Source organism: Vipera ursinii (genome assembly GCF_947247035.1).
Source record: "Vipera ursinii genome assembly, chromosome: 2".
NCBI classification, from domain to species: domain Eukaryota; kingdom Metazoa; phylum Chordata; class Lepidosauria; order Squamata; family Viperidae; genus Vipera; species Vipera ursinii.
Genome location: NC_139513.1, coordinates 262634895 through 262647756, shown reverse-complemented (window position 1 = coordinate 262647756; position 12862 = coordinate 262634895). Strand labels below are relative to the sequence as shown.

At 40.4% G+C, this 12862-nt stretch overlaps 1 protein-coding gene across 1 annotated transcript in view; it reads right to left on the bottom strand.

Moving 5' to 3' along the window:
- The window catches only part of SV2C (synaptic vesicle glycoprotein 2C), a 72809-nt gene extending 63418 nt beyond the window's left edge, over positions 1 to 9391 (bottom strand). The window contains exon 1 of the mRNA XM_083354751.1: positions 9294 to 9391. The gene's annotated coding sequence lies outside the window, so the exon portion shown is untranslated. The remainder of the gene's footprint in view (positions 1 to 9293) is intronic.
- Positions 9392 to 12862: the final 3471 nt, after the last annotated feature.

Sequence of the window (12862 nt, the reverse complement as noted above, 5' to 3'; positions counted from 1 at the left end):
TGCACCTTTGGCGTCTAGTCATGCCGGCCACATGACCACGGGGATGTCCTCAGACAAGCGCTGGCTCTTCGGCTTTGAAACGGAGATGAGCACCGGCCCCTAGAGTCAGAAACAACTAGCATGCATGTGCGGGGGAAACTTTACCTTTATTTATAAAATGGAGATCTGTTTGTTCCTATCGGCAGTGTATTCCTATTCACTCCTATTCTCTTTTAATTATAAATTATTACTTACTGAACGATGTTGGCTTTTTATTATTTATTATAATAAATTTAGAAGGTACACATTAAAAATGTCCAGTCACATAAAACAGGTAATACAAGAATATTTTTAAATCAACTGTTCAAAACATCAGCAGTAAAAAAGAATGTAAATAAAGCATGTTGCTGTACAGAAAGTTCTATAGATTTATATTTCTATTATTCATTTTATTCTGAGACTAATTCTTATGTATTTGAATTATTATATAAGTGCAGTTAAAATATTTGTACCCCTCCATTTTTTTGCCCAAAGAATCCCAATTTGCTCTGAAATAAATTGAAACTGACACAAGAAAATGGCATCCACCATTCTTTATTCTATAATCCATACTGCAAATATGTTGCTTTTAGTGTATCTTAGGGTATTCTTGTACATAATAAAACAAATAAAAATGACATGGAAATAATTATCGGTCCGCTAACCTAGTATTTTGTAGCCCATTCTTCTAAGGCCATAATTTAATCAGGCACTTTCTGTAGCTCTGAATGCAACTTCTAGACTTCTCAAATGGAATTTGCCCCAGTCTTCTTGAACAAACTGCTCCAACTGTGTAAGGTTTGATGGGTTTCTTCTCCCAATTGTGAGTTTCAGCTCTTTCAATAGATATTCTGTTGGATTCAGATCTGGACTCATAGCAGACCAGAACAGTCTAATGTTTGCTTTCAACCATTCTTGGCTTCTCTTAGATGTATATTCTGGATTATTATCCTGATGGAGGACTTATGACCTGCAACTGAGACAGGGCATTAGGCTTCACTCTAAAAGCCTTGACAATCTGATTTCATTATGCTCTTCACACATTCAAGGGGCCCAAACTTAGAAGCAAAAAAAGTGTTTTTTTAAAACAACAACAACAACATTTTTCCTTCTCTGATCATAAAGCTGCTGTGATTTACCAAAAAACTCTAGATGTTGTTTAATCTACCCAAAGAACATTCCCTCAGAAAGACTCTGGCTTGCAAACATGCATTTTTAGCAAACTCGAGTCTGATTTTTTTGTGCGTGAGAAGGGGTCTTCCTGGGTCTTCTACCGAAAATACCACTTTCAGTCAGACAGAAATGGATAGTGCAACTTGATAGTGTTGTACCTTGATCTTCAAAATCAATTGGGATCTTGTCCACCATTCAAACTATCCTTCTGCTCAACCTGGAGTCAGTTTTCCTTTTGCAGCCATGTCCAGGGGTCTTAAAACTTTTTCATAATGACAACTGTGCTCACAGGAACATTGTTTTCATCCTCTTATAATTCTTTGCTTTTCCCTTTGACTCTGCTGCATACAAGGACCCAAAAACCCCGAGTACTTTTCTCCATTCAAATAGTTTGAGTGCCAATGAAATTGAATACATTTGTGATACTAATTAAATAGTCTGCTTGAGAGATCATTGAAATCCAATAGCATATTTTATTCTAAGAGTACCAAGTTATCTCCATACCAATTTCATTTGTTTTGCTATTTATAAGAACACATTAAATCATATATCAAAAGCAAAGTGTCTGCTCTTAGACGTGTGACAGTTTTAACTTATTTCATGGCAAATTGGGATTCTTTGAGAAAAAGTGGAGATATGCCAATATTTTTGGCCACATTCGTATTTTTTTTTATTAAATTTATATACCGCCCTTTCCCGAAGGACTCAGGGCAGTTTACAGGGTATTTTAAAATCAAACCAATACAAAGTACAAAAGTTAAAAAACAATTTAAAAAGATTAAATTATCCCTAAAAATAAAAACCCCAGTTAAAAATTCTCAGCCTGGGCCGGAGAGCTCAAAGAGCCAGGTCTTCAGGTCCTGGCGGAATGATCGAAGGTCGGGGGCGGTCCTAAGCTCCACGGGCAGCTGGTTCCAGAGGGCAGGCGCACCCACAGAGAAGGCCCTCTCCCTGGGTGTTATCCGCCGGCAATCTTTTACCGGCGGCACCCTGAGAAGACCCTCCCTATGTGAGCGCACTGGACGAAGGGAACTTGTTGCTGGCAGCAGGTGTTCCCTCAAATAACCCGGACCCAAGCCATTTATTTATTTATTGCTATTTATAAAAAAAGGAATTGCTTTTAGCACAATTTGTTGGAAAAATAACAAAAATGCCATATAGTACCCTACTGTACAAGTCATAGGCCACCACCGTCTTTGTTGCTTTAGTAAAGTTTGAATTACCATCCATAATTATTATTCAATCTCTGTATTAAGATTGAAATAGAAAATACAGGAAATATGTACACAAAATTTAAACAAACACAATTTTCATAACAAAATGGCTTCTTCAGGCAAAAGTCAATATTTAGTGTGACCTCCCTTCACTCTAAGCACATCTTGAATTCTTTTGGGAAGAGGTTTTCTGAGGTAATCTTCTAGTAATCTTCTACCAGGCTTCTTTCAACACTTCCTAGAGTTCTTTAGATTTAAATTGTCCTCTTTCTTTCTCTGTCCAGGTGATCACATACTGACTCTATAATATCCAGGTCTGGACTCTGTGGAGGCCAGTGCTTTATCAGCCATTTTTCTCATTAAATATGATTTCACTTAGTAGCAGTGTGCTTCGGATTGTTATCATGCTGACAAATAAACCCAATCCCAGTCAGGTGCCTTTCAGAAGGAATGGCAAGATGAATTAAAATTACTTTTCAGCATCCCATCAATATGGACAATATTACCAACACCACTGACAGAAATGCAGCCCGTTTCCCCATGCTTCACTGAAGACCACAAGCGCTTATTCGTCCATCTATCTCCATTTCTTCTTCTAACATATTGTCAACAATTTGACCCAAAAATTTTAAATTAAGATTCATCACTTCATAATAATCTTTTCCACTGATCCTCAGTCCATATCTTAGCCTTTTCATGCTGTAACCCTCCTTCAAAAGTGGTTTCTTGGCTCTTACCCTTCCAAAAAGACCTTCTTGACCAAATTTCATCTGACTGTAGAAAGGTCAACCTGGATTCCCAACAAAGCTGCCAGATGCTGAGCCAGGTCTCTGCTGGACTTCCTCCAGTCTCTTAAAGAAGAAATTCTGAGGAACTTCTCATCAGAATTTTATTAGCAAGCTTCTAATGAATTACACTCATACAATATGTGTATGTGTGGGCAAACATGTCTTGCACAAACCTGGTGTAATAGACCATTTTGCACAGCAGTCATTTTGGCTCATATAGTAGAACATATAGGGACGCGGTGGCTCAGTGGGTTAGGACGCTGAACTTGTCGATCAGAAGGTCGGCAGTTTGGCGGGTCAAATCCCAAGTGCCACGTAACAGAGTGAGCGCCTGTTATTCGTCTTCTGCCAACCTAGCAGTTCAAAAGCATGTAAAAATGCAAGTAGAAAAATAGGGACCACTACGGTGGTAAGGTAACAGTGTTCCGTGCGCCTTTGGTGTCTAGTCATGCCAGCCACATGACCACGGAGTCGTCCTCGGACAAGTGCTGGCTCTTCGGCTTTGAAACGGAGATGAGCACAGGCCCCTAGAGTTGGAAACGACTAGCTACTCTGAATTGATATTTTGGTTCACACAAAACTCTAATGTCATTATGACTTAATTGATTTTGCCTTAGTAAGTTGTATGAACTCAGATGCTATGGTTTATAAATCACTATTTATTACTTCAACCATTCTCAAATTCAGCCATCTAATTTAGTCTATAAATCTGGTTAAGCAAACTATGGCTTAGTGTGATATATAAACCCAATCAATGAATTACCCAAAGCTGCAAGGATATGGGGCTAAGGTTAATTAGTACTTGAAGCAGGGGACTAATTATTTTGGTAAGGTAGTAACTTTAATTATCAACTGATGTTTTTATACCTTCAGGCAATCATATTTTACACATTTTGCCTTGATTTCCTAAACATTTTATTTTTATTTAATCAATAGTGATTTTTGCTGGTTTTCTCTGAAGAGTACCGTAATTTTTCTTCCTTCTTGAAATTATTTTCACAACCAGCATGCAAAATGATAGATTTCTCCTCACTACTCCTTTCTAGTTTAGCCTGTTCAATTATACCCAGGAAATTCTATCAAACTAGGAACTGCAAGATTATTTTTCTTTTCTGTAGGATCAGAAGACATTGCTATTCTATTAGTTTGTGCCATCTATTATGAATGCTAATATATCACTTAAATCTGTGTTTGGAGTGGTGGTAATAAAAGGGAGCACAAGTATTTTCTCATTCCTAAAATTCAAATTCAATGTTAGTAATAATACCATAAAAGATCTATTGAGTGGATTAATGAAACAAGAAAAATGTCCGTATTAAAATGTATACATAGTAACATACAGTGCATGAGCAAATTTTATCCACAGCATTCAAAGTCTGATAAATCAAGGATTTTTATTATTATTATTATTTGAAATCTGAGTTTCTTCAATTGACAACACTCTCAAATTAATGTACATTTTAACAATAAATGTATTAGATTCAACTTCTTCAGATACTTCATTGTTTTCTACTTTATACTGCAATGGAAAAACTTTTCTCTGAAGGACAATATTATATCAATCTCCAAACCCTAATGTCCCCCTCCTTTTATAATCCTCCCAAAGATTAGAAAACTGGCAACTATTCCACTAGTGCATGTTGTTTCAGCATGAAGACAAATTAATTTTATTTGGAAGATCCACCTTTAGAGATGTAAGATAAAGGGCCCTTTAATTACTATTTGGTAGGTGTTACCTCAGCTGATTTTCATTTGGATTTGTTTTATTTATCTACTCATTGCCTTGGAAGAGTGAGGAAAATTCTCAGGGATGACTCACACCCTGGATGGTATCTCTTTACTCTCCTACCATCGGGTAGGAGATATAGGAGTATAGCCAGCCACACCAACAGGCTGAAAAACAGCTTTTATCCGTGGGCTGTTAGGCTTTTGAACGGGAAATAATTTTTATAAACTTTATGCAGAATTGACTTGCGAGGCCGGTGTAATAAGATGGAGGTTTGTTGTCACTGTGAGTTGGGGGGTGGGAGCACAAAGGGAGGCTCAGCTAATCTCAATGTATACATGGTTGTACTTTGACAATAAAGGTTCATTCATTCTGAATACTCAAAGAACCAGATTCTAAATATTTCTGTAGAGGTTGCAAGGACACGAGACAGGCCTTCTATTCATATGCTTTTCTACTTCAGAAATAAAAAATAACTTCACAGACCAATCTGGTGTTGCTTTCTTTTGGTCTTTTTTTTTGTGCAACCTTAGAATGGGTCAGTGAAATTTCGCACCGGAATTCTTGATTCTGACCTAAATATCAGCTTTACTGTTTGAGCAGTTAAGATATATATTAGATTTACATTCTTCCCAGTTTAAAATACCTAGTACAGACAATACAGAAATACAGCCACTTCATCCTTAAGTTATCCAAGCTAGTAGTTTTTGTATCTTTCAAATATCAGCTTTCTCTTGAGTATAGAATATCATACAAATAATTTACAATTTTTCTTTCTAAAAAATATCACAACAGTTTAGATATTCTGGAAAATGCTTTTTTTGTTAAAATGAATAGTCATACTGGAGTTTAAAAAACAGATTTTTAATAATGTCTTACTAATTTACTTATCTGATTTACTGATCAAGAAAATACCTAGTAATTTTTTTTATTAATGGTTCATCAAAAAGCATGCTGTAAGGTTGCCTAATTGATATCCTTCACAAAATACACATTTGATTGCCTAATGCTTATAACTGCTGGGTTGCAATACATAAAATTAAAAGTTACATGCAGCAATTGCAAAAAAATAAATGATTTTTACTGATAGCCATACATTTTATAAAGTACATTATTAAAGTTTGCTCCCATATTTAATCTTGCATCCTAAAACAATTTTTTAAAAATGTATTTTTATCTTAAAAAGAAGTACTACAAGCTGGCATACAGATCTCATTGTTCTTAATACCCTTGAGCATAAGAATTTAACATATCTAATGCACTTCATTTATAGTGTTAACATTTTTACTTAGCCTTTTAAAGCTACACATTATTACTTAGTAAAGCTCAATTAAACTAGTTACCAATTCCTGATCTATTCTAGGATATTAAATGCTATCAGTGACATAACAAAGGCTGCATAGCTGAAATCTCACCTTCCTATTTGCAAATTCATTTAATCTAATAAATGTGTTTGATTAAATAAGCACCAACATTCAGATTTTGATAAAGTGGTTTATATAAATCTCCTGCTATATATAATCAATGACAGCAAACTTAATTATATTGAATGGGATTTTCCATTAAGATTCACAAGGTTAGGATCAACCTAGATACAAGGTTATAAAAATCTTGCAGGATTTACTTGGAAGTCAGTTTTAATAAAATCAGTCAGGTTGTTTTGATTAAGATTTGTATAGGATAAAAAGGTAACACTGCAGCAGTTTTAATATAATTTTGATTTTTCACCCAGCCTTAAAATTACACAGCAGCATTATTTCGTCCTTCGTTATGTCAATTTATCATGTTCCTTGGTGCTGCTAGCTTGACTACCTTTTCATACGCACTAGACTTTGCTTACAAAAATAGCCTCCCATTCTGTCTTTTGAACATTAGCTTCACCTGTTTTTTAAAAAATATCCCATTATAACCCCTGCACATATATGGAGAAATAAGATACATTTAACAATATACCAATCACTGATACTGTTATGTAACACCAAACTGCAGCAAGTCTTTCTGGATGTTTTTATTCATGTGTCCAAATTAATGGAGAAATCACATATTCATATAAAAAAGAGATTTTGAAATAGAAAAAAAACACCCAAAGTGTTCAATGAAAATCTAGGAGATATATGTGTGTGTGTGTGTGTGTGTGTGTGTGTGTAAATTATTCAAATTGCTAATAAAGAATTAGGGAGGCTGATATTAGATAGATAGATAGATAGATAGATAGATAGATAGATAGATATCGATATCGATATAGATATAGATATATATAGATATAGATGATATAGATATATATAAAAATGCAGTTTTCTGGTCAAATTCAGGTATAGCCTAAATGAATAAAGATAGAAAAACTTAACACTCAAGCATTTAACTTTTTGCTTCCCTTGGCCACATAATTTCATTTGTATGCAGTCTTGACATTTACCAATGAAATAAACTTGCAATATATTTGCTGTTTAGTTTCCTTTTTATTGTAACATTCATACAGTCATACATAATATTTTAATGTTTTAGCAATTCCTTTCCAAGTTAAATACTGTTGTTCATTAAACACACAAATGCCGATCTGTTTTTTAGGCAGACAGATGTTAGAATATATCACCAAATATTCATTTTACTTCAATGATTCTAGGGAAGGAAACATACTTGTTCCAGTGTATGTTAAATATTAAATAGTGCATGTTAGCTTAAAATATCAGCTTATTTTAAAAAGAAAAGCATGTTGATTCCTTTCCAGTGAAAAACACCCAACATATGGGATTGTGATGTGGTGGCAGCCTCTCTCTAAATAAGGACATCATACTGGATCGTGTCAGCTCCCTGCACTGCAGTGCTGTTCAGGCGAGAAAAGGTAGGCACCACAGGCTTGATGGAGATTCCTCTTAATGTTCTGTCCTTTCTAGAAACACCATTAATTTCTCGGGTGGGGGAGCAGAAGAAAGTGGAATCTCCGTAGAAGAGGGGGATTCTTACGCTTGAAATTCCGATGTAGCATCGCCACAAAATGCTATGCGGAAAAGAACGACACTGGGTCCTACTGATCACCGAAACTTAAAGTCAAGTATCTCAGCTGTACAGCTGCGTGGGAACTCCCGTCCTGCTCGTCGATCCTCCCTTCCCCGCCCGCTCTTCGGTTACACGTCAAAGCGGCAACCCCGAGTGAGCCCACCCATCCCCACTCCCCGTCAGCTTGCAGGGATTAATTTCACGCTCCCCGGGCGCACGGAGGAAGGGGTAGGATTCCCTGTAGCAGCTACGCGGCGCCGCACGTGCCTGCGAGTTCCAAAATGCCACCCGCCTGCTCCCCGGTCTGCCTTGGATAGCCCTTTTTCCACCCACCCACCCATTCACTCACTCACCCACCCACTCCCAAATCCACGCCACCTTCTCGAGCTCTGCCTTTATTGCCGCTGCAGCTCCACACGCCAAGTTGTGGAAAAGGAGGGAAGGTTGGGGAAAGGCGCCGGAGGCAATCAAGCGCACACGACTAAGTTGCCTCTCAATGGTGCGTCAATTCAGTCGCCAATTGGCGACGAAACTCATAAATTAACCGCGTCCACAGTTTGATAGAAGAAGAAATGCAAGCCAACAACTTTGCAAGCTTTCGAGAGAGGGGGGGGAAAAAATCTTGCAGATTCATCCTAAGAGAGAGAGAGAGAGGGGGGGAGAGAGAGAGAGAGAGAGAGAGAGAGAGAGAGAGAAGCGACCTAAGGTCGCGTGTGTGAGAAAGTGTGTGAGCGCGCGCGCGTTCAAGCCCTTTGCAAAGCTTCGAGGCTTTCCCCATCCAACGCAAACCCGGCTGGATTTTCTGCAGCCACCCGGCACGTTTTGCGCTTTCTTCTTCTTCTTCGCCGCCGCCACTCTCATCCAGTTTTTCTTTTACCTCGCCTTTCTCTTCCCCCCCCCCCGCCCTTGCCACCCGCTTGCCCTCCCTAAAAAGTTCTCTCCCCCGCCCCAAGTTTGGAGAGGGGGGTTAATTTTCCGAAAAGAAGGCATTGTCCATCAAGACTTCGACGACCCCCTCTAAGCTGTGGTTTCTCCTGAGAGGCGCCGGACAGAAATACACCCCCCCCCCGCCCAAGCGCTGCGCTCGCCAAGGAAACGGAGACGCCTCGGACAAGACTGCAGGAGGCCCGCCAACGCCACGCCGCCTCACTCTCCCCCCAAAAAGTCCCGCGGAACTCGCCCAAACTTCTGCGCCTTAAGAAAATCGCACGAGCCTGACTGCCGCCGGTCAAGCGGAAGCCCTCCCCGCTTTAAAGGACCTTCGGGGAAAAAAAGCGCGAAGAGAGCCCCGTCTCCAAATCTGACGGGGGAGAGGAGAACTAACTCTCCGAAGTCTCTCGCGGCAGAGGCGGCCTTCCGAGGGGAAACCCCACTTACCCGCTGGAAGCGCAGCCCCCGCCGCTGTTTCTGCCTCTTCGCCGACCACTCGGAGCCCTGCGTAAGAGCGCTGCGGCTTGCTCGAGGTAGCAGCAGAGTGGACTCCCCTCCCCGCCCCCCCCGCCCCTTCCGTCTTCTCCTCCTTGAGGAGGAGCCTGGCGGCGTGACCGAGGCTGAGGAGGGGCGGGAAAGTAGCTGCGCCGATCCCCCGCCGCCGCGCGCGTCCCCTGCGCTGCAGTGATGAAGCGCTTTGCCAAGGGAAGGCAGAGAGTCTCTCTCGGCGGGGCGGGAGGCGAGATCTGGCATCGCAGGCGTGGGAGACTGCGATGGCCGGGTGAGACCGCTCTCTCTCGGCTGCTTGGAGAGAGAGAGAGAGGAAAAAAAAAAACAGCGGGAAAGCGGAGGAGGAAGAGGAGGAGGAGGAAGAAGAAGAAGATGGGAAGCGGTGAAACGGGGCTGAGGGAAGGGTGGGAATAGATAATTCAAGTGGACGCCGTAGATCAGCGTTTCCCAACCTTAGGAACTTGAAGATGCGTGGACTTCAACTCCCAGAATTCCCCAGCCAGCTATGCTGGCTGGGGAATTCTGGGAGTTGAAGTCCACGCATCTTCAAGTTCCTAAGGTTGGGAAACGCTGTCGTAGATCAGGGGTCTTCAAACTTGGCCCTTTTATGACTTGTGGACTTCAACTCCCAGTATTCCTCAGCCAGCTTTGCTGGGAGTTGAAGGAATTCTGGGAGTTGAAGTCCACAAGTCATAAAAGGGCCAAGTTTGAAGACCCCTGCCGTAGATCGTTCTTTCCATACAACCGCGCTGAAAGCAAGCCCGGACTTGGTGAAGCGGGACAATAAGTATATATATAGAGAGAAATATTCCTTGACGGTGGGTGAGTGGGCGGGCTGCCAAACGTGCAGAGTTAAGTGTGTTATCAAATGGTAGTGAAGCAGGGATTTTGAAAGTGCCCACGCTGCTGGTCAGGGCTGTGGATTATGGTTGCTCTGTGCCAAAGTAACGTCCTTCAACAGGCTGCCATCGGTGCTCATCATTATCCTCAGCAAGGGACTGTGGAAGTTGGACTTCAAAACAGCTGGATTACATCAGCTTCCCCACCTCAGTGGTGCTACCTACTGCAGTGTGACAGAGGTGTACCTGTCTTAGGCTAATGAAGAGAAATTGGTGAGCCTGGGAGACCAATTAGTAATACAGAAGAACATTTCATGGAACAAAGCTTGTGCAGTCATAGAATTGTCCTTACATCTTTACATTGCCAGTGGCTCTATTCTTAAGCCACATTCCCATTGGGGACTTTCAGCAACCAGCCTCAGAAGACCATCATTCAAGACCACTATTCCTACAGTGAACCTGCCCAGTTACTGAGCCTGGACTGGTATGTTTTGGTTCAGCATGATGAATGAATCCTGCTTAAGCCTAAGTCTGTGAAGTGGCTGACTTGATACATTACGATGACAGTCCTGAAAGACCCACTGAGATCACACTGTGTAGTATACCAAGATGAACTCATAAACCTGGCTTCAGATTGCCTAGCTGTCCAGCTATTTAAAATGGAGCATTTATGCAAGACACTATAAAGGGGCAGGCAAACTGGGTTCATAGAAATACTGTACATGCCTAAAAAGGTCTACAATCTGTACAGAAATAAGTCCCACAATGATAAAACTAGCTTAGAAATAAAAAGATCCTATTCTGAATATTATTTAATGCAATCCCCTGTAGTTTTATCTTTCTATGGAATAGTCTCTTTTCCCCAGTAATAGAACAATGTATTTATTTAAATTATGGGAGGCTGCCCATCTTACATACAGTAACTCTGGGCAGCTCACAGCAAGATTCATATAATTAATCAGGTTGCTATAGTAAAACAATTAATTGGTTGAGTATAGCAACAGTCTCAGCCAGTATGCTATCTCAGGCCAAGAGCTTTCTGGTCTATCGAGTTGTAGGGCATGCTTGCTCACCAGAATATGAGCATCTCTCCCCACATTTCCCCCCTCCCTTTTTCATAAGAAACGATAGATCTCCTGATGTGGTGGGAAGAATGTTAGTACTGGTGGACATCCCTACTGTATAGCATGTGTGTGGATACTGTGTAGTATTACTGGTACATAGCTACAGAATGATCAGCAGTATGCAACCTAGCCCACAGTCAATAGCTGTGTAATCTGTTATGATAAGCAGTGATTTACAATGTGTCACCTGTTAGTTTCTCTTAGCACTAAAGAGGATATAGTACAAAAAACATGTATAGAAAATGTTAAGATCTGTAAACTTAAACTGTCAGAAACTAAATGCTGAATGAGAAAAACCTTTGATTTACCGATTGCAGTTGGAAGGAATTTAATTGAATTACACAAAATAGGGGATTCATTCATATTATAAATCTAATATAGTTTGCATACTCTAGAATGAAAATCGGACAATATAGGGAGGGCAAATTGAACATAGGATTAATCATACAATTGACTTTTACAGGCTTTCATATCATTTATTGGATACTTTAGGAAGATCCAGATTAGAATTCTTCATGGAAGGAAAAGTTTTTTAAAAAACAAAAACAAAAAACACCTTTTCCATTTGAGTGACATAGCATCTTAATTGCTCTGACCAGTAATCACTGAAGTAATACAAAGTTGGTCCTCATTATTGTTATGCTCCCACGATTATGGTTGGATGACACAATGACACTTTTGGAATATCACCAAAAAAGATGTTGGGACTCTGGAAAGAGTACAGAGAAGAGCAACAAAGATGATTAGCGGACTGGAGGCTAAAACATATGAAGAATGGTTGCTGGAACTGGGTATGTCTAGTCCAGGGGTAGGCAACCTTGGCTCTTTTATGACTCATGGACTGCAATTCCCAGAATTCCTGAGCAGCTGGCTCAGGAATTCTGGGAGTTGAAGTCCATGAGTCATAAAAGAGCCAAGGTTGCCTACCCCTGGTCTAGTCTAATGAAGAGAAGGACGAGGGGTAACATGATAGCAGTGTTCCAATATCTCAGGGGTTTCCACAAAGAAGAGGGAGTCAAGCTATTCTCCAAAGCGCCTGAAAGCAGGACAAGAAGCAACGAATGGAAACTAGTCAAGGAGAGAAGCAACCTAGAACTAAGGAGAAACTTCCTGACAGTTACAACAACTAACCAGTGGAACAACCTGCCTCCAGAAGCTGTGAATGCTCCAACGCTGGAAGTTTTTAAGAAGAGACTGGACAGCCATGTGTCTGAAATGGTATAGGGTTTCCTGCTTGAGCAGGGGGTTGGACTAGATGACCTCTAAAAACTCCCTTCCAATTTTATTATTCTGTTAAATTGGAAGGTGTGAAAATTGGCTTTGTCTTTGGAAGTCTAAATGGTCCTCCACACTAGACTAGGTTGTTCCCTGCCCAAGGAGGAAAGTTTCTGTTGATATAAATGGAAATATCCCTAACAAAACAAATACTATCAATGAAAAGAAAGCCAAAAACTGAAGGCTAGGGCAGTTGCAGAGTGAACAAGTTACCAAACCCCATGCTGTTTTCTTAATATGCACTGGATTTGGATTCCTTGAGAGTTAT